General features: G+C 39.4%; 1 non-coding gene across 1 annotated transcript; it reads left to right on the plus strand.

The window, feature by feature from the left end:
* Nucleotides 1–21,164: 21,164 nt before the first annotated feature.
* Nucleotides 21,165–21,268, plus strand: LOC112753648 (small nucleolar RNA R71). Its single transcript, XR_003178023.1, has one exon. It is a non-coding gene; the product is annotated as a small nucleolar RNA R71 (small nucleolar RNA).
* Nucleotides 21,269–24,593: the final 3,325 nt, after the last annotated feature.

Raw genomic sequence — 24,593 nt, forward strand, 5'->3', positions numbered from 1 at the left:
TTGGTGGAATTGGGTTGAAAGAGGCCTTGGTTGATTGCTCTTGAAGTTTGGAGAAGAACCGAAGTGAACCAATTGAACCGGTTTTGAGGTTAGCAAAAGTTGGACCAAAAGTTTGAGCCAAAGTTAGGGGTCTAACTTTGGCCCTAACTTTTCCTAGCAGCAAGCATATTTCTCTGGTTTGGACGTTGGTGCCAACGTTAGGGGTCTAACTTTGACCCTAACGTTGGCCTCCCTTATGCACATTTATGGGGCCAACTTTGTCCTCTTGTCATGTTGCCAATTTTATGCCCAATATAGACTATCATATATGGTTGGAAAGCTCTGAATGTCAGCTTTCTAACCCACTTGGAATCACTTCAATTGGACATCTACAACTCAAGTTATGATCATTTGAAGAGGGCATGGTTGCTGGCTTTGGTGTGCAGCGTTTGAGGTAACGTTAGCCCTCAAACGTTGGCGAAAACGCCAGTTCTGGAGGCTCAAATGTATTGTCCACCCCATACTATTATACATTGTTGGAAAGCCCTGGATGTCTACTTTCCAATGCCGTTGGGAGCACATTATTTGGAGCTCTACAGCTCGAGTTATACTCCTTTGAAGGTGCAGAGGTCAGTTGGCTTCACTGCAGGTTGCCACCATGTTCGTTTATGCACATTGCGGGGCAGTTTTCTCCCTCAATTTTAGTGTCCACCATGCAGTGCCATATATGCTTGGAAAGCTCTTGATTCCTACTTTCCAATGCTTCTTGAATCACCTCATTTGGAGCTCTGTAGCTCAAGTTATTCTTGTTGGAAGTATACCCCTTGTATGCCTTGTGGTGTGTGGCGCCAACGTTAGCCTCCAAGTTAGGGGGCTAACGTTGGCGCAAACGTTGGCCTCTCTCCCTTATGTCTTCATGTGCCAACGTTAGCCTCCAAGTTAGGGGGCTAACGTTGGCGCAAACGTTGGATGGCCAGGGAGGAATTCATGTGCCAACGTTAGCCTCCAAGTTAGGGGGCTAACGTTTGCTCAAACGTGGGGAGCCCAGGGAGTAATCTTCATGCCCAACGTTAGCCTCCAAGTTAGGGGGCTAACGTTGGGGCTAACTTCATGCCTCCAGGTTCAATTTCACTTATTCCTCTTTTCACTCCTAGCCATTCCTCTTTGCTTCAACCTTTCTCCAAGCTTTCTTCACCTATCATTAATCAACCAAACACATCAAAGCTATGCTCAAAATCATGAGATATTCATTCTTTCATAATATGTGACAATTTTAGCATAAAACCTCATGAAATAGCATGAATTCATACATGGTTGATTAAATCAAAGGAAACATGAAAATCTACCCAATTGGCTTGCTTATGGCTCAAGAAAGTGCATAATTCAATTAAAAACAAAAGAAAAAGGCTAGTTAAAATAGGCTAAGATGACTTGTCATCACAGCACCAAACCAGGGGGCAACAATAGAAGCCTCATCCAAGAAATACTGCAGAACCCGTCAATTTTGGAAGAAGAAAAGGTCCTAGCCATAGCAGGACAGGATCAAGGATGGATAACTCCTATAATCAGCTACCTCAAATCAGAGATACTCCCTACAGATAAGAAGGAGGCAAAAAGGTTAAAGCGAAAGGCACAATACTACACCATCATAAATAACATCTTATACAGGAGAGGGATCTCAACACCCCTATTAAAATGTGTGCCGTCCTCCAACAAAAGAGAGGTTTTAGAAGAAGTACACAGTGGCATCTGTGGCAACCATCTTGGGGCACAAGCTCTCAACAAAAAGGTACTCCGAGCCAGATTTTTTTGGCCGACTTTGCAAAAGGAAGCAACCAAGTTCGTAAAGACATGTCCACCATGTCAAAAATACGCTAATTTCCACATCGCCCAACCAGAGAAACTCATCAGCGTAACCTCACCTTGGCTATTCGCAAAATGGGGACTCAACCTCCTCGGGCCCTTCCCTCAAGGATCGGGACAGGTCAAGTTCCTCATTGTAGGGGTAGATTATTTCACAAAGTGGATTGAAGCAGAACCCCTAGCTAATGCCACTGCTCAAAGAAGTCAAAAATTCCTATATAGAAACATTGTCACAAGGTTTGGGGTTCCTCACTCCATCACCACAGACAATGGCACTCAATTCACAGATGCAGGTTTTAGAAAGTTGGTAGCCGACTTGAAAATAAAGCACCAATTCACGTCCGTATAACACCCCCAGGCTAATGGACAAGCAGAGGCTGCCAACAAGGTCATATTAGCCGGGTTAAAATGGATATTACAAGACGCAAAAGGAGCTTGGGCGGAAGAGCTCCCATAAGTCCTATGGGCATATCAGACAACTCCTCACTCCACAACAAAGGAGTCACCTTTTCGACTGGCTTACGGAATGGAAGCAATGATCCCAGTGGAAGTTGAAGAAGGATCCCCCAGAACGATCCTCTACAGTGAAGAGGCCAACTCTCAACTTCAAAAAGAAGAGATCGACCTACTTTCAGAAATCCGAGAAAGAGCTCGGATCAGAGAAGAGGCGTTAAAACGTCAAATGGCCTCAAGATACAATCGGAAAATAGTACAACAAAGTTTTACTAACAACGACCTCACCTAATCCGAAATGATATCGGAACAAGTCGACCTGGAGAGGGGAAGCTGGCGGCTAACTGGAAAGGATCCTACCGAGTTACAAAGGTACTGGGAAAAGGCTACTACCGGGTTGATAAACCACTATTTTATAATTTATCTTGTGCTCAATTGAGTGGATTTTATCAACTCTTTACCCACTTATTCATACTATTTGCATAGTTTTACAACTCCTTCCTGATTTTGTGCTATGATTGAAAACATGCTTCTTTGATCTTATATTTGCTTATTATTAATCCTCTCTTATTACCATTGATATGTGTGTTAAGTGCTTTCAGAGATTATAGGGCAGGAATGGCTTGGAAGATGGAAAAGAAGCATGCAAAAGTTGAAGGAGTACAAGAAGTTGAAGAAACTGCAAAGCTGTCAGCCTGACCTCTTCGCATTCAAACGGCTATAACTTGATCTACAGAGGTCCAAACGATGCGAATCTAGTTGCGTTGGAAAGCTAACGTTTGGGGCTTCGATGTGATATATAATATGCCATAGTTGCCCTGACGCTAGGCAACGCGACCATGCGCTCCATGCGGACGCGTCGCAATGACGGAAATTCAGCATGTTGAATTCGCAACCAGCGAATTCTGGGTTGTTTCTGACCCAGTTCGCGGCCCAGAAAACACAGATTAGAGGTTATAAAGTGGAGGAATGCATCCATTCATAATCAAGCTCTCATATTTACAATTTTAAGATTTATATGTAGTTTTTAGAGAGAGAGGTTCTTTCCTCTCTCTTAGGATTAGGATTTAGGATTTCTCTTAGTTTTAGGAGCGACTCATAATCACAGGTTCTTTATTTTTATTTATTTTCCCAATTTAATTTATGAAGTTTTCCATGTTATGATTTGAATATTTTATTTAATATAATTTGAGGTATTTCAGACTTACGATTGCTCTCTTTAATTTATTAATGCTTTGTGTTTATCCAAGTTATTTTCATTCAAGTAGACTTTCTTCCCTTTTGGCTTTGGTTGAATCATTGGAAACACTTGAGTTATCAAACTCATTGTTGATTGAAAATTGGAATTCTTCAAGAATTAATTCGAGTTCCAATAACTCTAGCCTTTCCCAAGGAAAGACTAGAACCTGAGGAATAAAAATTAATCCATCCACTTAACTTACCTTCATAGTTAGAGGTCAACAAAGTGGGAGAAAAATCCAATTCTCATTACAATTGATAAGGATAACCAGGATAGGACTTCCTGTTCTCATACCTTGCCAAGAGTTTATTTTACAGTTATTTATTTATTTTTATTGCTTTGAAAATATACCTGTGCCCAATGCCCAAACTCCAAAACCTCAATTTACAAACTCATAACCAATAATAAGAACATACCTCCCTGCAATTCCTTGAGAAGACGACCCGAGGTTTAAATACTTCGGTTATCAATTTTAAAGGGGTTTGTTACTTGTGACAACCAAAACTTTTGTAAGAAAGGTTGATTGCTTGGTTTAGTAACTATACTTGCAACGAGAGTTTACTATAACCTCTAAACCATCAATCTTCAGTTCTTCAAAATGGCGCCGTTGCCGGGGAATTGCAAACGTGTGCCTTATTATTGGTTATTGTAAATATTTTATTTTTGCTTGTTTATTTGTTTTTATTTTTATTTTTATTTTTGCTTTTTCTTAAGTTAAGAGGTTTTTAAAATTTTTATTTCATCTTATCTTATTTCAATATTTAAATTTCAAAATTGAAATTTAAAAATTTTCAAATTTCAAATTTCAAAAATTCAAAATTCAAGAATTTAAAATTCAAAATTTCAAAATTTAATTTTCAAATTCAAAATTTAAATAACCTTTTAATTTAAATTTGTTTTTTTATTTTTGTTTTTAATTTTTATTTGCTACTATGAACTCTCACCCTTTTGGCTTTGAGTCTGGTTACAATTATGTTGCAGGAAGAAGAAATTACAATGAGAACAGGCATCAAGGTTGGAACAATCAAAGATGGGAGGAGCCACAAGGATTTGATCAACCTTCATGGCAACAACCACCTCCAATGGACTATCAACAACCACCACCATATGCCTATAAACCCTCTCCTCAACATGACTTTGGACCACCATACTCACAAGCCCCTTTTCACCATTCACCTCCATATGACCCTAACCCGTGTCCACCATACCAACCACCTTATAAGCCAAATGAACCCTCCTATCCACCCCAAACCTCCATGGAGAAAGCACTTACTGATCTAAAGTCTACTATACAAGCTCTCGTCGCCTAAATCAGACCACCAAATACCTTCAACAATCAACCCTCAAGCTCTAGTGCACTTTCTCCTCAACCACAGAATGATCTCTCCATCCCATCACCACCATCCATGGAAGGGCACCCACATCCATCAATCCAAGAGCAACATGATCCCAATGATGCTATTGACATGGAACAAGAGAGAAGGGATCATCTTCGCGAATCCATACTTCATAAGGAGCTAGAGGAGGCCCTAAAGGTGAAGGAGCCACAACCTCCATATACATCATGTCCATATCCATCTACCCAAGAGCCATATGATCCTAATCATGCAATCCAAGCGGAACAAGAATCAAGGGATCATCTTAAGGAAGCAGCGGATCAATTTCATGCAACTCTATATCAACTAAATCAAGCGATAAGTCAATTAGGTTCCCGATGCTCGGACACTCAAAGTGCTCCCATGGCTTCATGTGGGCAATCTAATGAAGAACGTAGCATGAAGGAGATATTAGAAACTCCAGTGGACAGTACGGAGCATGACTTTGTACTGGAACAAGTGGAGGAAGCTGTAATTATCAAAGAAGAAGAAGTGGTTGCAGACTTAGGAGATGCTGAACCTCCATGGGAAAGTCAGGTTGTAGAACCTCCTTCCAAGGCGATTGAAATTGATGCTGAGGAGGGTGTACTACCTCTAAGGCATATCATGATTAAGAACTTAGAAGAGGTCAATCAAGAGATGGAGATTAAAGAAGAAGAAGCACAACCTCCCATACCCTTGGAAAGCAATGAAGAGGAGATTGAATTGGAAGAAAGCTACCAAGAGGAAGAGGTTGAAATTGAAGAAGCTTGCAAAGAGGTGGTAATTACCAGAGAAGAGCACAAGGGAGTGGAGCTTGCAATTTCATTAAAAATACCTCCCCCTAAGTTGCCATCATCCTTCACAACATTCAAGTGGGTAAAATTCATATCCCTTAGCTTTCTAATTCCACTTGAATATGGGCTACTGGAGACGGATGGTCAACTTAGAGCTCTATGTGGCATTAAGAGTAAGAGGAAGATGGTCAGTGGTAAGAATTGTCCTGCAAGGTTCATTATGGTTGGAAGCTTTAAGTTTAAACGCACGGGTTGGTGTAAAGCTCAACTGAATGGGTCTAGGAAGTTGTTTGGACGCTTCAGTGAGAATTCTAAAGCTGAACCACCCTGATGGAATCATGATAATCAACTTGAAGACGGGTGTAAAAGCAAGATTTGGGATCCTGGAATCTATTCTGACATCCAACACCCCGGGAGCCTAAGAATCTGTTTGAAGCTGCTCAAAGGCTTTACGTGCCTAGTTTGGGATCCCGGAGGCTATTGGAATTACAAACATTGGTGTAGATTCCTAGATGAGTTCAAGCACAAGCCACCATAACAGAAAGCTCACCAAATGTCCAACTTAAGGACTTTAACTAAAAGTGCTAGGTGGGAGACAACCCACCATGGTATGATCGTTCCTTTTTCATTTAGTTTTATTTGTTTTCGAGTTTTATTTTATTTTATTATATTGAACTTGGAGTTTTGCATCATATTCATATTAACACTGCATTCTACATTTTTTTTAGATTAAAAAAAAAAACACGCACGCGACGCGGCAGCATCGCTGACGCGTCCGCGTCACTAGTGCGTTGGGAAGAAAAAAATTGAATAGAGAGTCACGCGAGAGCGTGGCTGGAGGCGCGCCTTTAGCATAATTTGACCCCACGCGACCGCGTTACCCACGCGGCCGCGTGCCATGAAAATCGATGTAACAAGGGTGTATGGCCGAAAGTTGAGCTGGAATTAGGCTGGACTCGTGCTGGAAGCCCAAGCCCTCCGATGCGAACACATGCCCCATGCGGCCGCGTCGTTTTCCAAAAATGGCCATCCACGCGTCACCCACGCGATCGCGTCACCCAAAATTTGGCAAAATAATATTTTGAACAGAGAGTTGTGCGAGCGCGAGGCTGCCCTCGCGCCAGTAGCACAAAACGTGTCACGCGACCGTGTGCCCCACGCGCCCGTGTCGCTTGCACCACACAGCTCAACCTAAATTGCTAAAATATCTTATCTTTCTCTTCCCCAAATCCTGTTTTCTCTTTTCCCTCCTTATTTCTTCCTTACTTCTTATTCCCTTCTTTCCCTTCTCATTCTTCTTATTTTTCTTTTTATTTTATTTTAATTTATTTGCATACTTTCATTCATTGCATTATTTTCATTGGTGTTAGAAATTTATTTGGGTTATTACTTCTATATTTTACTTGTGGATTATTAGAGGAATTATTTGACAATTATATATTACTTTTTAAAGGATTGCTTGCATGTTCAATTTAATACTTTCAAAAAGCTTATTTACCATGCATGCTATGTGTTTGTGAAAACACCCGTATGGCATTGTGCACTATTTTTAAGATTTCTTTTAATCTACTACTATAAATGCTTATTTTTCACAAAACCCTTTTATATTTTATTAATTAAATATAATTGTTATTACAAACATGTTGTTAGTTTGAAAGACTTGGTAATCTAACTTGGACATTGAATGCTTGATCTATGCTACTCATGCCTTTGCCAGCATGCCAATAAACACCTTGCATTCACTTGTCATCATATGAACTAGCTATTTTCCATTGATGACTTTTCACATGTACTCATGAGCGTGTGTTAACGTCATTCTTCTTTATTGTGCATTGATTACCACCTTTCCCGCTCTCTTCCTTGCTCTAACCCTTAGCTTTAAAAGTCACTTTTTTTTTCCCTTTTCAGGATGGCCACCAAGAAGGGTAAAGAGAAAGCTACTCCCAAATCACCGGCAAGGAAAGGAACAAAAAGAGCCCAAGTTGAAGCAACCCGTCCACTTGTATATCTTAGCATGCACCGAGGACGGTGCAATCTTTAAGTGTAGGGAGGTCGATACCGATCTCCATGGGTTAGTTATTTCCTAATTCAACACCAATATTTTACTTTATTTGTTAGTTCATTGTCGCATTTGCATGTTTGATTGCATATTTGTTTAATTTTGTGCATATTTTACCACTTGGTTGAAGTAATATTTTCTTTTTCAAGAGACCTTTTAGAGCATTTCACTAATTTGAATAAAATTTAATGTTACACTTGTTTGAAGAGATATTATACTGGAACATGGTTTAGAGCTCGAACATACAAAACCAGTGAGATTTTTGAGCCTATTTGAATTGGTTGCATTTTACCAACCAATATTTTATTTTTGTGTGTGTTTTTCTTTCTAAAATTGTGATCTTTGTCTTGCTTAATTCTATATTTCCATGGTTTGATGTATACATGCACTTATATGATTGAGGCCTTTGTTTCACTGAGCTTACATACTAATATGGCCTTACCTTTCATTATCCTTTGTAAACCAATTTGAGCCTATTTTACCCCTTTTATTCTTTATTTTAGTTCATCATTAACTCTAAGCGGAAAATAATAATGTCCTTAATTTGAATCCTTGGTTAGCTTAGACTAGTGAGGGTGCTTATGATTTAAGTGTGGGAAAAGTGGGTTTCGAAACATTTGGTTTGAGAATTGGGTGTTATATATCTTTATGAAAATGTGAAAGAAATGTTTAGGACATGTTCATGCATTCAATAATTTAATCATATACATTGATAAAAACAAAAGAAAAAGAAAAAAAAAAATATATATATATATATAAAGAAAAAAAAAGATAGAAAAAGAGCAAATAAGTAAAAGGGGACAAAATGCCCCAAAGTAAATGTTGAAAACAATGCATATGTACTGTACTTAAAATTAGAATGCATGAATACGTGGAAAACATGGTTAATGGATGGTTAGATATTGTATTATGATTACATGCATTGTCTAAAGTTAGGTGGAAAGTTTAAGTTAATTAAGGATTCAGATTTTAGTCCACTTGGCCAAATACAATCCTACCTTGACCCTAACCCCATTACAACCCTTAAAAAAGACCTCTTGATATGTGTATTTGTGCATTAAATTTATGTTGATTGTTAGATGAAGAGCAAACCTTAGAAAGCAAGGTTAGTAGAGAATTGAGAGAATCGAACCTTAAACACTTGAGTGATTAGAGTGTATACACTACCAGTGAGGGTTCGATGTTCAATTCCTTGTTCCCTGCTTTCATGAGCTATTTTCTTCTACAAGTCTATTTGTACTTCATTTTTATGATTTGAATTAGTGAAATCCAGTTCATATTTATTCTTGGAGAACTTATTTACTCTTAACCAAGTAAGTAAACACATTCTGCATATAGTTGCATTCATACAGATAGGTTGCATTTCATACATTCTACCATTCCCCTTCACCTTTATAGTTTCTCTTGAGCTTAGCATGAGGACATGCTAATGTTTAAGTGTGGGGAGTTGATAAACCACTATTTTATGGTTTATCTTGTGCTCAATTGAGTGGATTTTATCAACTCTTTACCCACTTATTCATACTATTTGCATAGTTTTACAACTCCTTCCTGATTTTGTGCTATGATTGAAAACATACTTCTTTGATCTTATATTTGCTTATTATTAATCATCTCTTATTACCATTAGATGCCTTGATATGTGTGTTTAGTGCGTTCAGAGATTATAGGGCAGGAATGGCTTGGAATATGGAAAAGAAGCATGCAAAAGTGAAAGGAGTACAAGAAGTTGAAGAAACTGCAAAGCTATCATCCTGACCTCTTCGCATTCAAACGGCTATAACTTGAGCTACAGAGGTCCAAACGATGCAGTTCTAGTTGCGTTAGAAAGCTAATGTCCGGGGCTTCGATATGATATATAATATGCCATAGTTGCTCTGACTCTAGGCGACGCGACCGCGTGCTCCATGCGGACACGTCGCAGTGACGGAAATTCAGCATGTTGAATTCGCAACTAGCGAATTCTGGGTTGTTTCTGACCCAGTTCTCGGCTCAGAAAACACAGATTAGAGGCTATAAAGTGGAAGAATGCATCCATTCATAATCAAGCTCTCATATTTTCAATTTTAAGATTTAGATGTAGTTTTTAGAGAGAGAGGTTCTCTCCTCTCTCTTAGGATTAGGATTTAGGATTTCTCTTAGTTTTAGGAGCGACTCTCAATTATAGGTTCTTTATTTTTATTTATTTTCCCAATTTAATTTATGAACTTTTCCATGTTATGATTTGAATATTTTATTTAATATAATTTGAGGTATTTCAGACTTATGATTGCTCTCTTTAATTTATTAATGCTCTGTGTTTATCCAAGTTATTTTCATTCAAGTAGACTTTCTTCCCTTTTGGCTTTGGTTGAATCATTGGAAACACTTGAGTTATCAAACTCATTGTTGATTGAAAATTAGAATTCTTCAAGAATTAATTTGAGTTCCAATAACTCTAGCCTTTCCCAAGGAAAGACTAAGACCTGAGGAATAAAAATTAATTCATCCACTTAACTTACCTTCATAGTTAGAGGTCAACAAAGTGGGATAAAAATCCAATTCTCATTACAATTGATAAGGATAACCAGGATAGGACTTCCTGTTCTCATACCTTGCCAAGAGTTTATTTTACAGTTATTTATTTATTTTTATTGCTTTGAAAATATACCTGTGCCCATTGCCCAAACTCCAGAACCCCAATTTACAAACTCATAACCAATAATAAGAACATACCTCCCTGCAATTCCTTGAGAAGACGACCCAACGTTTAAATACTTCGGTTATCAATTTTAAAGGGGTTTGTTACTTGTGACAACCAAAACTTTTGTAAGAAAGGTTGATTGCTTGGTTTAGTAACTATACTTGCAACAAGAGTTTACTATAACCTCTAAACCATCAATCTTCAGTTCTTCACGGGTGTCCGAACTCGAAGGGTGGGAGCTACCAAGATCGTGGCATGCATACAACCTAAGAAGGTATTATAGTAAGGAGGTAACAAAAGATCTTAGGTCAAAGTTGCACTCTTTTTCCTAAAAAATAGGTTTTTTAACGAGACACCAAGCCAAGATCTTAGGTAACAAAAAATATTTTTCCAATTTGTCTACTTTCTAGTTGAATAAAACTTTTCAGATTTCTTCTACAAAGCCTCTTTACAGGCTGGCAAGGTGAAAAACAAATTCACCGCCCGACCACGATGAAAACCGAATTCATCGTTTAATTTCGACAAACGTCGACAAAGTGAAAACCAAATTCACTGCTCGATCAAGACAAAGCTATAGGTCGGCAAGGTGATGATCAAACTCATCATCCGATCACGATAAAATCGACAAAGTTATAAAAAGTAATCCATAAGCTGAGGCCTGGCCAGCCCTGACTAAAAAATGGATTACTAATAACTTTAGAACGGACCGATATGAAGAAGTCGGATCAATCGACCAAAGCAACAAAAAGTTATAAAAAGCAATCCATAGAAAGAGGCCTTCCATAGAAAGAGGCCTGACGAGGTCTGAGAAAAAATGGATTGCTATAACTTGGGATGGATCGACATGAAAAAGTCGGACCAGACTGATCAAAATGACAAAAAGTTATAAAAAGTAATCCATGGCAAAAGGCCTGGCCAGCCCTGCCCAAAAATAGATTACTAGAAATAACTTAGAGGTGACCGACATGAAGAAGTCGGCCCAAGACGATTAAAGCTACGGAGTTATAAAAGTAAATCCATAAAAAAGAGATCCAGCGAGGTCCAAATTAAAGATGGATTGCTAGAAATAACTCGAGAAGATTCAACGAGAAAAATCGACCAACAGAAGGCGTACGCTATAAAGGACACAGGCTCAACCCAAAAAAGCCATGACCTCAATAAAATTAATCTACAAGTGTTCTATCAAGAATGTTAAGAAGAATAGTTGAACAAAGCTAGCTTCGTCTAAAGCAGGAAATAAAGAACAAAGGCAATCAAAAGAGGTCGGACAGCAACACTCCGACACTCTAAAGATTCCTGGAAGTGCCAAAAAACTGCAAGAAACCATATCATAAAGAAACAAAGCTACTATAATCAACACTCATAAGGGCCCCCGAAAGTCGGCCTCAAGAGTTTAAAGGAATTTGTTTTTCGAAATAGAGTTGCTAAGAAAAGCAACTAAAATATCCAAGTCAAAACACAAGTTACAGAAAATAGAGTTCAAAAACCCACAAAAGATACAGAAGCAAATAGAAACTACAAAGGATTCAAAGATTCTCCAGTGGCGACATCTCGAGGCGAAGGAGGACAGCATCAACGGTCCCATCCGGCTGGTTCAGAATCTGAACATCAGGATCAAACTCGGGATGGCCAACCTCAGATACAGTAGCTGGGGAAGTCGGGGCAACAGAAGCCTTGGCGGATGGCACAAGAGGTGGATCTACATCATCATCATCTTCATCCGGGGCAGGGACGATCTTCCCATTTTCCATAATATTGTCCAAACTAAAGAGAGACAGGTCGAGCTTGGGAGCAAGAACTCAGACCTGATCCTTCAAATTCTCATAAGCAGAAGTCACACTGCCCACAAGATGGCCTTGGAGCTCGGCATAATCAGCCCGAGCAGATTCCAATCTCTCCCTGAGCTCTATCATCTCACCATAAGTCCGGACATAGCTATCCTTATGCTGCTGCGCCATCTCCTCAGCCAGATTTACAGAAGCCACCGCAGCAGTAGCCCGAGTCTTCTCACCTTCTAACTCTTTTTTCAGCTTTGCCACCTTCACCTCAAGTTCCTTCTTCAACCCTTTGATCCTATCGAATTCTGACTTGGCCTCCTCTATAAAAGCCTTTGTCGCATGAATAGAAAGATCTTGGGCAGTTCAGAATAAGGCTGCTCCCATGTGTGCCATCTTAATACTGCTTCGGGTAATGAAGTCCAGATGACGAAGAATGGATACATCGTTAGTAGGAACAACACCATAAGGAGCAATTTGATGATCGACAAACCCCACAGCATCAAAATCAGGGGCGTCCAAATTAAAAGGGTCAACAGTTCTCTGTCTTTTTGGAGGAGGGCCGGCAGTGAGAGAAGAGGTAGCAGCAGAAGTTTGGGGAGGATCAACCAAATGGACCTGAGGAATAGGAATCACCCTCCTTGGCCCAAAAGTGCTCAAGATCGGCTTTTTAGGAGGAACCTGAGAAGATCCTTCCCTAGCAGCCTTAGCCGAGATGTTTTGGGCAGTGATGCGCATAAACGTGTTATGCTACGATTTAGGAAATTGCACGATCGGCAAAATTCCTTCCGGCAAGTGCACCGGTTATCATCGTCAAGTAAAAACTCACAATAGAGTGAGGTCGAATCCCACAAGGATTGGTTGAGTGAGCAATTCGGATTAGAAGTGTGTTCTAGTTGAGCGGAATCAATATTTGAGATGAGAATTGCGGAATGTAAAATTGGCGGGAAAAGTAAATGACAAGAAAATTAAATGGCTGAATCTTAAATTGCATGAATTCAAGAGCAGAATGTAAATTGCTGAAATTAAAAGGGAATGGGGATGATTGCAAGAATTGAATTGCAGAATGTAAAGAGAAAGTGGAAATCAGAAATGGGGAATTCATTGGGTTTAGGAGATATTGAAATCTCCGAATCAAAACATGTAAATCTCTTCCTCAACCAATGCATTCATTGAATTTTGCTTGGCAATCTTATATGATTGGATCCCAATTCCTTGGCTCACCAATGCTCTCTAAAAACAAACAAATTCCCAATCCCTTGGTTTAAATGTTCATAAGAAGAGATGATGCTTGGTCACTGATTATACCACACAATTTCATGAACCACAATTTGGTAGGATTACATGTCACAATATCCATCCAAACCCCAATCCAATCCACTGTGAGAAAGCTTCTCTAGCATGAATCCTCCATTCCTTTCCCAAGGCTCCGAAGGATTCCAAGTATGAGTAGCTTCTTTCCCAAGACAACTACTCAATGGAATTAGATCGAGAAGCTTTCTAACAAAATTCAAGAGAAAAGATTGAAGAAGAAGATAAACTATTATTGATTCATTGAATTACAATAGAGCTCCCTAACCCAATGAAAGGGGGTTTAGTGAATCATAGCTCTGAATTCAATTACAAAGAAAAGGAAAACTGGCTAAAAGTGAAAGTAAAAGTCCTTTCTAACTTCAATTCTATCCTATTTATACACTTTCTATATTGAGCTTCAGTTGTGCTTCTTGGGCTTTGAGGCCTCTCCTTGCTTTCCTTTTGCCTTGGGTTTATGATCCATAATGTTGATGAGGTTGTTGATCCAAATTCTGTACATTTCATTGAGCCAATTTAGTGATAATCAAATAATGACACATGACTCAATAAATTGAGATTTCAAACTCATCAATCCTTCAGGCCCAATCCCATAAACCATGATATTCAATTGGGTTTCATACCAAAGTGAGTTTAAGTTAATATTTGTGCTCAAAGACTAACTTAAACCACAATATTTTTGGCCCAGAAACCTTTTCCAAGAGTGGCGTTTAAGTTGCAGTTTAAGCTTAAACTGCAGCTTAAACGCCAGACACTTCCAGTGAGGCCTTTTGTAGAAGCACGTTTAAGCTTCAGTTTAAGGTTAAACTGAAGCTTAAACGTGGAAATGGAAGAATGGTAGCCCTGGAGAGTAATGTAGTCGAACACGTTTAACCTCCAGTTTAAGGTTAAACTGGAGGTTAAACGTGGAAAAGGAATGAGGCATCCTGGAGGTCGAACACGTTTAACCTCCAGTTTGAGGTCAAACTGGAGGTTAAACGTGGAAAAGGGTGGAAGCTTACTGGAGGTCGAACACGTTTAACCTCCAGTTTGAGGTCAAACTGGAGGTTAAACGTGGAAGCTTGGAATGGTGGCCCTGGAGGTGTCGAACACGTTTAACCTCCAGTTTGGGGTCAAACTGGAGGTTAAACGTGGAGGTGGAGAGAGCAACCCTGGAGTGAAAGAAAACGTCGAACACGTTTAAGCTCCAGTTTGAGTCAAACTGGAGCTTAAACGTGGAATGGCCCCTGGTACTCTTCCTGGTTCTGGCGTTTAACCTCCAGTTTGAGGTCAAACTGGAGGTTAAACGTGGAACTCCTCCCTGGTGTCATACTCATTCTGGCGTTTAACCTCCAGTTTGACTCAAACTGGAGGTTAAACGTGGAATGCTCCTTAAGTGAGGCCTATCATTCTGGCGTTTAACCTCCAGTTTGAGGTCAAACTGGAGGTTAAACTTCAATCCCAGCATTTCTTATTCTTCATGATTTTGGCGTTTAAGCTCCAGTTTAAGCTTAAACTGGAACTTAAACTCCACATGTGATATTCAAGCTTCCTTTATTGATTTTCTTGCTTCCTTGCTTAGCCTCTTCTTCCCTGAAATCATCCAAACAATTGCATCAAAGTCTTGCAAAGTTTCATGAGAAATCTTCCATTCATAGCATTCAAATAATATAACTAAAAACTCATGGAATTTGCATAAAAATCTACATGTTGAATGATTTATTGCTTTGTTCTTCATTTAACCATTTTTGGTTACTTTAAGCTCAAGAAAATGCATAAAACAACTAAAACTAACAGAAAATTGCTAGTGAAACTAGTCCATGATGCCTTGGCATCACAACACCAAACTTAATACTTGCTTGTCCCTAAGCAAGTCCTGAGTTATTTGAGAAGAAAGTATGAAACAGAAAGCAATTACATTGGCTATATTAGAAAGCATTTGAAGTTCATCAGAAGGGTTTTATGCAGAAAGTTGCAGCATCACTTTTTCATACTTATCAGGTAGGATTATCACTTTTTCATTGCATCCATCAAAAATTGCTATGGCCTCTTGTTATTCTTATGTCTTTGGTACCTTTCTTTTGTTTTTCTTTTCTTTTTCTTAGAGCTTCTTTTGCTCCTTGTTTGCTTAGTGTCATGTGTTGCACAAGCCTTTGGCATTTTCTTTTTCTTATCAGTGCACTACACATATCCACTTTAGGCATTTTAGTTCACATTTCTTCTTGAGACATTGGTGCCCAGCACCTCTTTGTGTGACTAAATGTTTTGTATTTAGGTTGCTCTTGATAATGGACTTTTGGTTGATAATCCCGGGTTAGTTAACCCAAGTTACCAAGTGTTGAAACACTCCTCAGAACCTATTCATCCAAGCATATCCTTAATACATAAACACCACAGGCATTTGTCTCAGAAGTTCAAACCATTGGTGCCTAGCTTATTTTCTCAATTTTTTTTTTTTGCTTTTTGGTTGCCCTTTTTCAGTGGCTTTTTCTTCTTCTTTTTCTTTCTTTTTTATGGCCAAAGACATTTATTCATCAAGATCCATAGACAATTTTCAATTTCTACATAAAGAATGATAATTCTACACTCTAATTCCAGTGATCTGACTAAACAATCAAGCATGCATACCACCACTTAATTCTACTTAATTTGTTACTAATTTAGCCAAGTTACTTTTGTTCAAACTTTTCTTTTATTTTTGGAAACAGAACAAGCATGGCAAGCATTTGTTTAAGAAGGTGAAGTTATATCCAAACATCTAGGCATTAACTTTATTCAAAGCACTTAACAAACACACATACTAAAAAAAAAAAACGACTCATAAAAAAAAAAAAAAAAAAAAAAAAAAAAAAGACTCCTCCTAACACTTAAATGACTTATGATGAAAACACGTTCATAATAGACAATTCACCAATTATCATTTGATTATTAAGGAACGAGACCACCTCTTATTTATTGCTTGGTTCTTCTTAATTCTTGGGATCCTGCTTCTTCTTGCTTCCTGCCTCTTTTTGACCACTTGTGCTTCCTTTGTCTTTTCTTATGAGCTTTTTCCAGAATCCAGCCTTTTTCATCGTTTCTTCCACTCCTTTTTCAAGGATCATTGCCTTGTTTATTTCTCCTTCTTTCCTCCCTTTGAAATACTCATCATAAGCTGGGAATGCTGGGTCCATCTTGTGTAGATGTTCCCCTATGTAGTTAAGCTTGATTTGCGAACTGATGTTGTAATCAGCTTGGACTGAGTATCTTGCATTCTGTAAAGTGGTGGCTTCCTTGATTGCCAAGACATTGGCATCTTGGTGTTGGCATATGTGGCTGAAGGATTCCTGTAAGTGTAGATTTTGTTCCCTTTGCAGATCAAAGAATCTTGATTCAAAGTTCCTTTGCATATCCATCATTTTTAGATGAAAGTCTTCTTGTCTTTCCTGAGACCTCATGTATTGTTGAGACATTCCTTCCATGATTTCCTGCATTCTGCTCATATCCATGGGGTCTCTGGAAATTCGTTGTCTTCTTTCAGGAGTTGCTTGCTCTTCTTGCTCTTCTTCTCTGTCTTCTCCTTCCTGTCTTTCTTGTGCTGCTTCTTGCTCGGCTTCCACTTGTTGCCCTCCTTCATTTCTTCTTCTTGTATGTCTTGGAGGAGTTGGGCCAAGAGTCATTCTGTGTGCAGTTATGGCCAGCCCAGGATATAGCCAATTAGGTCTTTCATCCTCAAGTGGTACTTGGGCATCGATGCATAGTCTAATGATGGTGCTAGGGAAATGAAGCCAGGATTCAGGGTCACTTTTCTCACTAAACTCTTGTATCTGCTCAGCAATGAGTTTATGAACTTTGATCTCTCCTCCAACCATAATGCAATGTAGCAAGATGGCTCTTTTAGGGACTATTTCTGAAGAGTTTGCAGTGGGTAGGATGGATCTCCTAACTATTGCATACCACCCTTTAGCTTCAGGTGTTAGGTCTCCCCTTCTCAAGACTCTTGGAGCCCCTCTTGTTTTTCTCACCCATTCAGCTCTGATGGCACAAAGGTCTTCAGCAATAGTTGTATAGTCAGGTTCTCCTCTCATCCTTTCTTCATAACTTGCTTGGCTGAAATGTATGTTCTTCAGGCCAAGAGTTTTCATGATTGCTTTAGGACTGAAGTCAACTTCCACCCCTCTCACATAGCTTTTGTATGTGGGGTTCTTGGTTTGATCCTCCCTTACTGCATTTGCATAAAACTCCTTCACCAAGTTGATGTTGATTCTAGTGATTGGCTTAGTTAGGAGCTCCCACTTCCTCTTTTTGATCTTTTCCCAAACACCTGGGAACTCATCCTTTTCAAGTTCAAAGGGACCTCAGCTAGTACCGTTTTAGGTCTCATCCATTCAGCTTGAATCTCATGGAATACTGATCTGTATCTCCATGCATCGAATCCCCTGTTTTCCTCCATTGGCTGCTTGTCTTTTCTTCTTTTGTGGCTAGATGAAGCTGCCATTTTGGTAAGTGACAACTAAAGTTGACAAGGTGAAGCAAGAAGTGTTGTTGGAGGTGTGGTGAGATTGTTTTCGGCAAGAGATGGTTATGCTATGATGAAGGAAAAAGTGTATGAAGGAGGCTTGATGGTGTGGGACTCGTTCCCCAAGTGGTTCTTTATAGTGCCCCATGAGTGAAAAATGAACGGCTAGGGTGGTTTGTGAAGGGTGGCTTGATGGTAAATATATGAATTGTAGATAGGGACGATTGGCTTTTCATTTTCTTGGAAGTATTCTGGATGCATTAGGTTGTACATGTAGCTTTCTTTTCTTGCAGAACTTCCTTTTCCCATGTGTTAGTTTCAAAGATTTATGAGTTTTCTTTTTGACCAAGCACGTCCCTCCCTTTTGTCTTTTTCCTCCATTTTTGTCTTTTCTTTTGTACCTGCACAAACAAACAAATTTGCTATCATTTTTCGGTCCATGTGAATTATGAATAGTATTTGCACATGTAAATCAATGCTTGTCTTTATGAACTTATAGCCGTGACTTCTACATGCATGCACACTTATTATTTGGACACCAAACTTAGTTTTTGATTAAGTCTCCTGATGACATGAAATCCATGTTGGTTGCCCTTAATGAGTGTGCATATTTCTAATAAATCATAGTCACCTTGGCTCTTTGATTCTAAACAAAGTGACTACCCTAAGTAATTGAAACTAAAGCACTAAAACATATGAATGGTATACTTGTCATGAATTTTGAAATCCAGAGGTATTTCTTGCTTTTCATAAACCGTGTTCAAAAAGAACACCAAACTTAATGTTTGGTTGTGCACCTTGAATGAAAGATGGAATTCAATTTGAGTAAGATTTGGGAGTGCCATCAGGCACACCAAACTTAGAGACCAATTGTAATTTACATGCACGGTTTGGTGCACTTAATCAATAGTTGTCCTGAGGATTCAAGTTCATGCGTAAGAAACCATACTTTATTAGATGTAAAGCAAAGCACTAAAGATTAAGGATACTAAAAACATGGGTTGCCTCCCATGAAGCGCTTCTTTAACGTCACTAGCTTGACGGTTGTCCCTTGTTAGGGTGGATTGTAGTGCTTGACGTCCTCTCCTCTCACTATGAAAACGTCCCCTCTTGATTCATTCATGACCTCTAAATGTTCCATAGAAAGAACTTTCTTGATTGTGAACACTTGAGGGAGCTGGGAAGGAATGGTCTTGAGGCCAGGTGGGATTGGCAGATAATGACTTGAGATCACTTTATCTCCCGGAGAAAAACCTTCAGTGGGAATTTTCTTGTTTCTCCATCCTCTTGGCAATCTCCCTATCACTCTTCCCTTTCTCTTGAGGATTTCTTCATTGACCTTTATGTCAGGAGGATCCTTCTGATCTGTTTCCACTGATTCTTGTGGCTCTAACTCTTGCAACTTTTGTTTGCCTTCTAATGACGGTTTTAGAGTCTCAGCTGCTGGATTACTTTCCTCCAAACACGGATGGCTACTATCATCTTTAGGCTTTTCAAATTCTGGTTCAGGTTCAGATGCAGGTTTGAAGACTTTGAAAATGAGCTGTTCATCATGTATTCTCAGAATTAGCTCTCCTTGTTCTACATCTATGAGCGCTCTAGTAGTGGCTAGAAATGGTCTGCCCAGAATGATAGGGTGTAAATAGCTTTCCTCCATGTCCACAATGACAAAGTCTGTGGGGAAATAATAATCTCCCACTTTCACCAGCACATTTTCAACTACCCCTTCAGCTTGCTTCTGAGTTTTGTCAGTCAGTTGTATGATTACATCAGTGGATCTCACCTCATTCAATTGTAGCCTCTTCATAAGAGTTAGAGGCATCACATTTATGCTAGCTCCTAGATCACAGAATCCTCTGTCAATTTTTGTTTCCCCAATGATGCAAGTGATATGAAAACTTCCTGGGTCCGTTTTCTTAGAGAGGGTGTCCTTCTTGATGAGAGCACTGCATTCTTTGTTCATTGTTACAGTTTGTCCTCCCTTCAAAACTCTTTTCTTGCTTAACAATTCCTTTAAATACTTGATGTGTGTGGGCATTTGATGAAGAATCTCAAGAAAAGGAATATTGACATGAAGAGAGTTAAATGTCTCTAGAAACCTTGAATAGGTTTTCTTTTTTCACCTCCTCCTAACCTTTCAGGAAATGGTGCTTTTGGTTGGTATATTTCCATCATGCCTTTTTGCAGTTCCTTGGCTTGCTCAGTTCCACCTTCCTGCTTAACTTCTTCCACACCTTCTTTCAAGATTTCCGGTTCATGCTCTGAGGGCCTGATTCCTTCTTCTTCTGAGACTTCCTTCAATAAGGTGATGGCCTTGCATTCTTCCCATCTTACTCTCTTTTGTTCCCCTTTAGGATTCTTTTCTGTGTCACTAGGGAACACTGCAGTTGATTTTGGGGCCTGTCGAGATAGCTCTCCTACCAGAGATTCCATCCATTTGAGTTTTTCACCATGGTTTCTTAAGGTAGTCCTCACATCATCCCTGAAGCTTTTCAATTCAATTATGTCTTGACTCATGGTTGCCATCATTCCTTCAATCCGGTTTAATTGATCTTGAAATTGTTGGTTCGGATTGGGTTGGGTAGGTTGATTACTTTGGTCATGGTATGATGATTGGGGGTAAGTGTTTTGTGTGGCTTGGTATGATCTTTGGTTGGAGTTTTGGTATGTGGAATTGTTATGTTGGTTGTGGTTGTAAGGTTTGTGGTTTTGTGGTTGGGTTTGTTGGTTTCCCCACCCAAAGTTTGGGTGGTTTCTCCAGCCTGGGTTGTAAGTATTGGAATGTGGATCATATGATTGCCTTTGTTGGTTTCCCACATAATTGGCCTCTTCCCAATCACTTCCTTCAATGCCTACTTCCTCTTGATCTTGTGTGTGGATTGCAGCCACTTGCTTTGTTTCTAATTGCCTGGTAAGTTCTGCTAGTTGCTTGGCAAACACCTTGTTTTGGGCTAGAATTGTATCAACCTGGTTCAGTTCCATGACTCCCTTAGTGTTGTGCCTTTCTGATGCATAGTAGTACTCATTCTCAGCCACTGTCTCAATCACTTCAATGGCTTCTTCCACAGTCTTTTTCCTGTTCAATGAACCTCCTGATGAATGGTCTACAGCCTTCCTTGATTCATAAGAGAGCCCATCATAGAAGATGTGCAGTTGCACCCAATCATGGAACATGTTTGGTGGGCATTTCCTTGTCAAGTCCTTGAATCTCTCCCATGCCTCGTAGAGAGTTTCACCATCTTGTTGTCTAAAAGTCTGGACCTCAGATCGAAGCCTATTGACCTTTTGTGGAGGGTAGAAACGTGCCAGAAACTTGCTTTCCACCTCATCCCATGTTGTTAGACTCCCCCTTGGGAATGATTCCAGCCACTTAGCTGCTTTGTCCCTAAGTGAAAATGGGAACAAGAGCAGTTTATAGGCATCTTCCTGGACTCCATTGGACTTCACAGTGTCACAAATTCTCAAGAATTTTGTGAGATGTTGGTTTGGGTCTTCATTAGCACTTCCTCCAAAGGAACAATGATTTTCCACCAATGATATTAGCTGTGGCTTGAGCTCAAAATTGTTGGCCTGAATGGGTGGTTTCTGGATGCTACTACCACAATTCCCTGAGGTTGGGTTTATGTATGAACTCAAAACCCTCCTCTCAGGGATGGCATTGTTTCCATCAGCTCTCTCATGGTTGTGAACTTCTCTATCCATGTTGAGATCTAAAGCTTCCTCAAAATTGTCCTCAGATTCTCCTTCAGATTCCTCTTCTCCCACTACTCTCTTCCCTCTTGCTTCCCTTCTAAGTCTATGAAGGGTCCTCTCTGGTTCGGTATACGGAGGAGTTGATGTCTCTCCTCTCCTACCTGTCATACAAGAACACAGCTCAAACACAAACAAGTGAAATACTCTTGGTTATGAAGAGTATGGTTAGATCAATTGAGGAATTAAATCAAACAGTTAGTGAGTCAGTGAGTTAGTTGCATGAATCTAAAGGCGTAAAGAAGAAGCATGTAACCAAGTGCAGAAATTAAAATTCAACAAGTATCTAGAACAGAATTAACAAAGCAAGAGAAAATTGCTCAATCTAGTTAGCTTCCAATTTGAGAATTGTCAATCGAAAACCAAAGCCCCGGCAACGGCGCCATAAACTTGATGCGCATAAACGTGTTATGCTACGATTTAGGAAATTGCACGATCGGCAAAATTCCTTCCGGCAAGTGCACCGGTTATCATCGTCAAGTAAAAACTCACAATAGAGTGAGGTCGAATCCCACAAGGATTGGTTGAGTGAGCAATTCGGATTAGAAGTGTGTTCTAGTTAAGCGGAATCAATATTTGAGATGAGAATTGCGGAATGTAAAATTGGCGGGAAAAGTAAATGACAAGAAAATTAAATGGCTGAATCTTAAATTGCATGAATTCAAGAGCAGAATGTAAATTGCTGAAATTAAAAGGGAATGGGGATGATTGCAAGAATTGAATTGCAGAATGTAAAGAGAAAGTGGAAATCAGAAATGGGGAATTCATTGGGTTTAGGAGATATTGAAATCTCCGAATCAAAACATGTAAATCTCTTCCTCAACCAATGCATTCATTGAATTTTGCTTGGCAATCTTATATGATTGGATCCCAATTCCTTGGCTCACCAATGCTCTCTAAAAACAAACAAATTCCCAATCCCTTGGTTTAAATGTTCATAAGAAGAGATGATGCTTGGTCACTGATTATACCACACAATTTCATGAACCACAATTTGGTAGGATTACATGTCACAATATCCATCCAAACCCCAATCCAATCCACTGTGAGAAAGCTTCTCTAGCATGAATCCTCCATTCCTTTCCCAAGGCTCCGAAGGATTCCAAGTATGAGTAGCTTCTTTCCCAAGACAACTACTCAATGGAATTAGATCGAGAAGCTTTCTAACAAAATTCAAGAGAAAAGATTGAAGAAGAAGATAAACTATTATTGATTCATTGAATTACAATAGAGCTCCCTAACCCAATGAAAGGGGGTTTAGTGAATCATAGCTCTGAATTCAATTACAAAGAAAAGGAAAACTGGCTAAAAGTGAAAGTAAAAGTCCTTTCTAACTTCAATTCTATCCTATTTATACACTTTCTATATTGAGCTTCAGTTGTGCTTCTTGGGCTTTGAGGCCTCTCCTTGCTTTCCTTTTGCCTTGGGTTTATGATCCATAATGTTGATGAGGTTGTTGATCCAATTCTGTACATTTATTGAGCCAATTAGTGATAATCAAATAATGACACATGACTCAATAAATTGAGATTTCAAACTCATCAATCCTTCAGGCCCAATCCCATAAACCATGATATTCAATTGGGTTTCATACCAAAGTAGTTTAAGTTAATATTTGTGCTCAAAGACTAACTTAAACCACAATATTTTTGGCCCAGAAACCTTTTCAAGAGTGGCGTTTAAGTTGAGTTTAAGCTTAAACTGCAGCTTAAACGCCAGACACTTCCAGTGAGGCCTTTGTAGAAGCACGTTTAAGCTTCAGTTAAGGTTAAACTGAAGCTTAAACGTGGAAATGGAAGAAGGTAGCCCTGGAGAGTATGTAGTCGAACACGTTTAACCTCAGTTTAAGGTTAAACTGGAGTTAAACGTGGAAAAGGAATGAGGCATCCTGGAGGTCGAACACGTTTAACCTCCAGTTTGAGGTCAAACTGGAGGTTAAACGTGGAAAAGGTGGAAGCTTACTGGAGGTCGAACACGTTTAACCTCCAGTTTGAGGTCAAACTGGAGGTTAAACGTGGAAGCTTGAATGGTGGCCCTGGAGGTGTCGAACACGTTTAACCTCCAGTTTGGGGTCAAACTGGAGGTTAAACGTGGAGTGGAGAGAGCAACCCTGGAGTAGAAAACGTCGAACACGTTTAAGCTCCAGTTTGAGTCAAACTGGAGCTTAAACGTGGAATGGCCCCTGGTACTCTTCCTGGTTCTGGCGTTTAACCTCCAGTTTGAGGTCAAACTGGAGGTTAAACGTGGAACTCCTCCCTGGTGTCATACTCATTCTGGCGTTTAACCTCCAGTTTGACTCAAACTGGAGGTTAAACGTGGAATGCTCCTTAAGTGAGGCCTATCATTCTGGCGTTTAACCTCCAGTTTGAGGTCAAACTGGAGGTTAAACTTCAATCCCAGCATTTCTTATCCTTCATGATTTTGGCGTTTAAGCTCCAGTTTAAGCTTAAACTGGAACTTAAACTCCACATGTGATATTCAAGCTTCCTTTATTGATTTTTTGCTTCCTTGCTTAGCCTCTTCTTCCCTGAAATCATCCAAACAATTGCATCAAAGTCTTGCAAATTTCATGAGAAATCTTCATTCATAGCATTTAATAATATAACTAAAACTCATGGAATTTGCATAAAATCAATGTTTGGATGTTTATTCTTTGTTCTTCATTTAACCATTTTTGGTTACTTTAAGCTCAAGAAAATGCATAAAACAACTAAAACTAACAGAAAATGCTAGTGAAACTAGCCTATGATGCCTTGCTCACACACAACTTATGGAGAAAGGAGGAAAGAGAGGGGGAGAAGAGGAGGAGTAGAAAAGGGAAAATATGGAAATATGAAGAAGAGGTAAAATG

Source organism: Arachis hypogaea, chromosome 15, assembly GCF_003086295.3.
Source record: "Arachis hypogaea cultivar Tifrunner chromosome 15, arahy.Tifrunner.gnm2.J5K5, whole genome shotgun sequence".
Classification (NCBI taxonomy): Eukaryota; Viridiplantae; Streptophyta; class Magnoliopsida; order Fabales; family Fabaceae; genus Arachis; species Arachis hypogaea.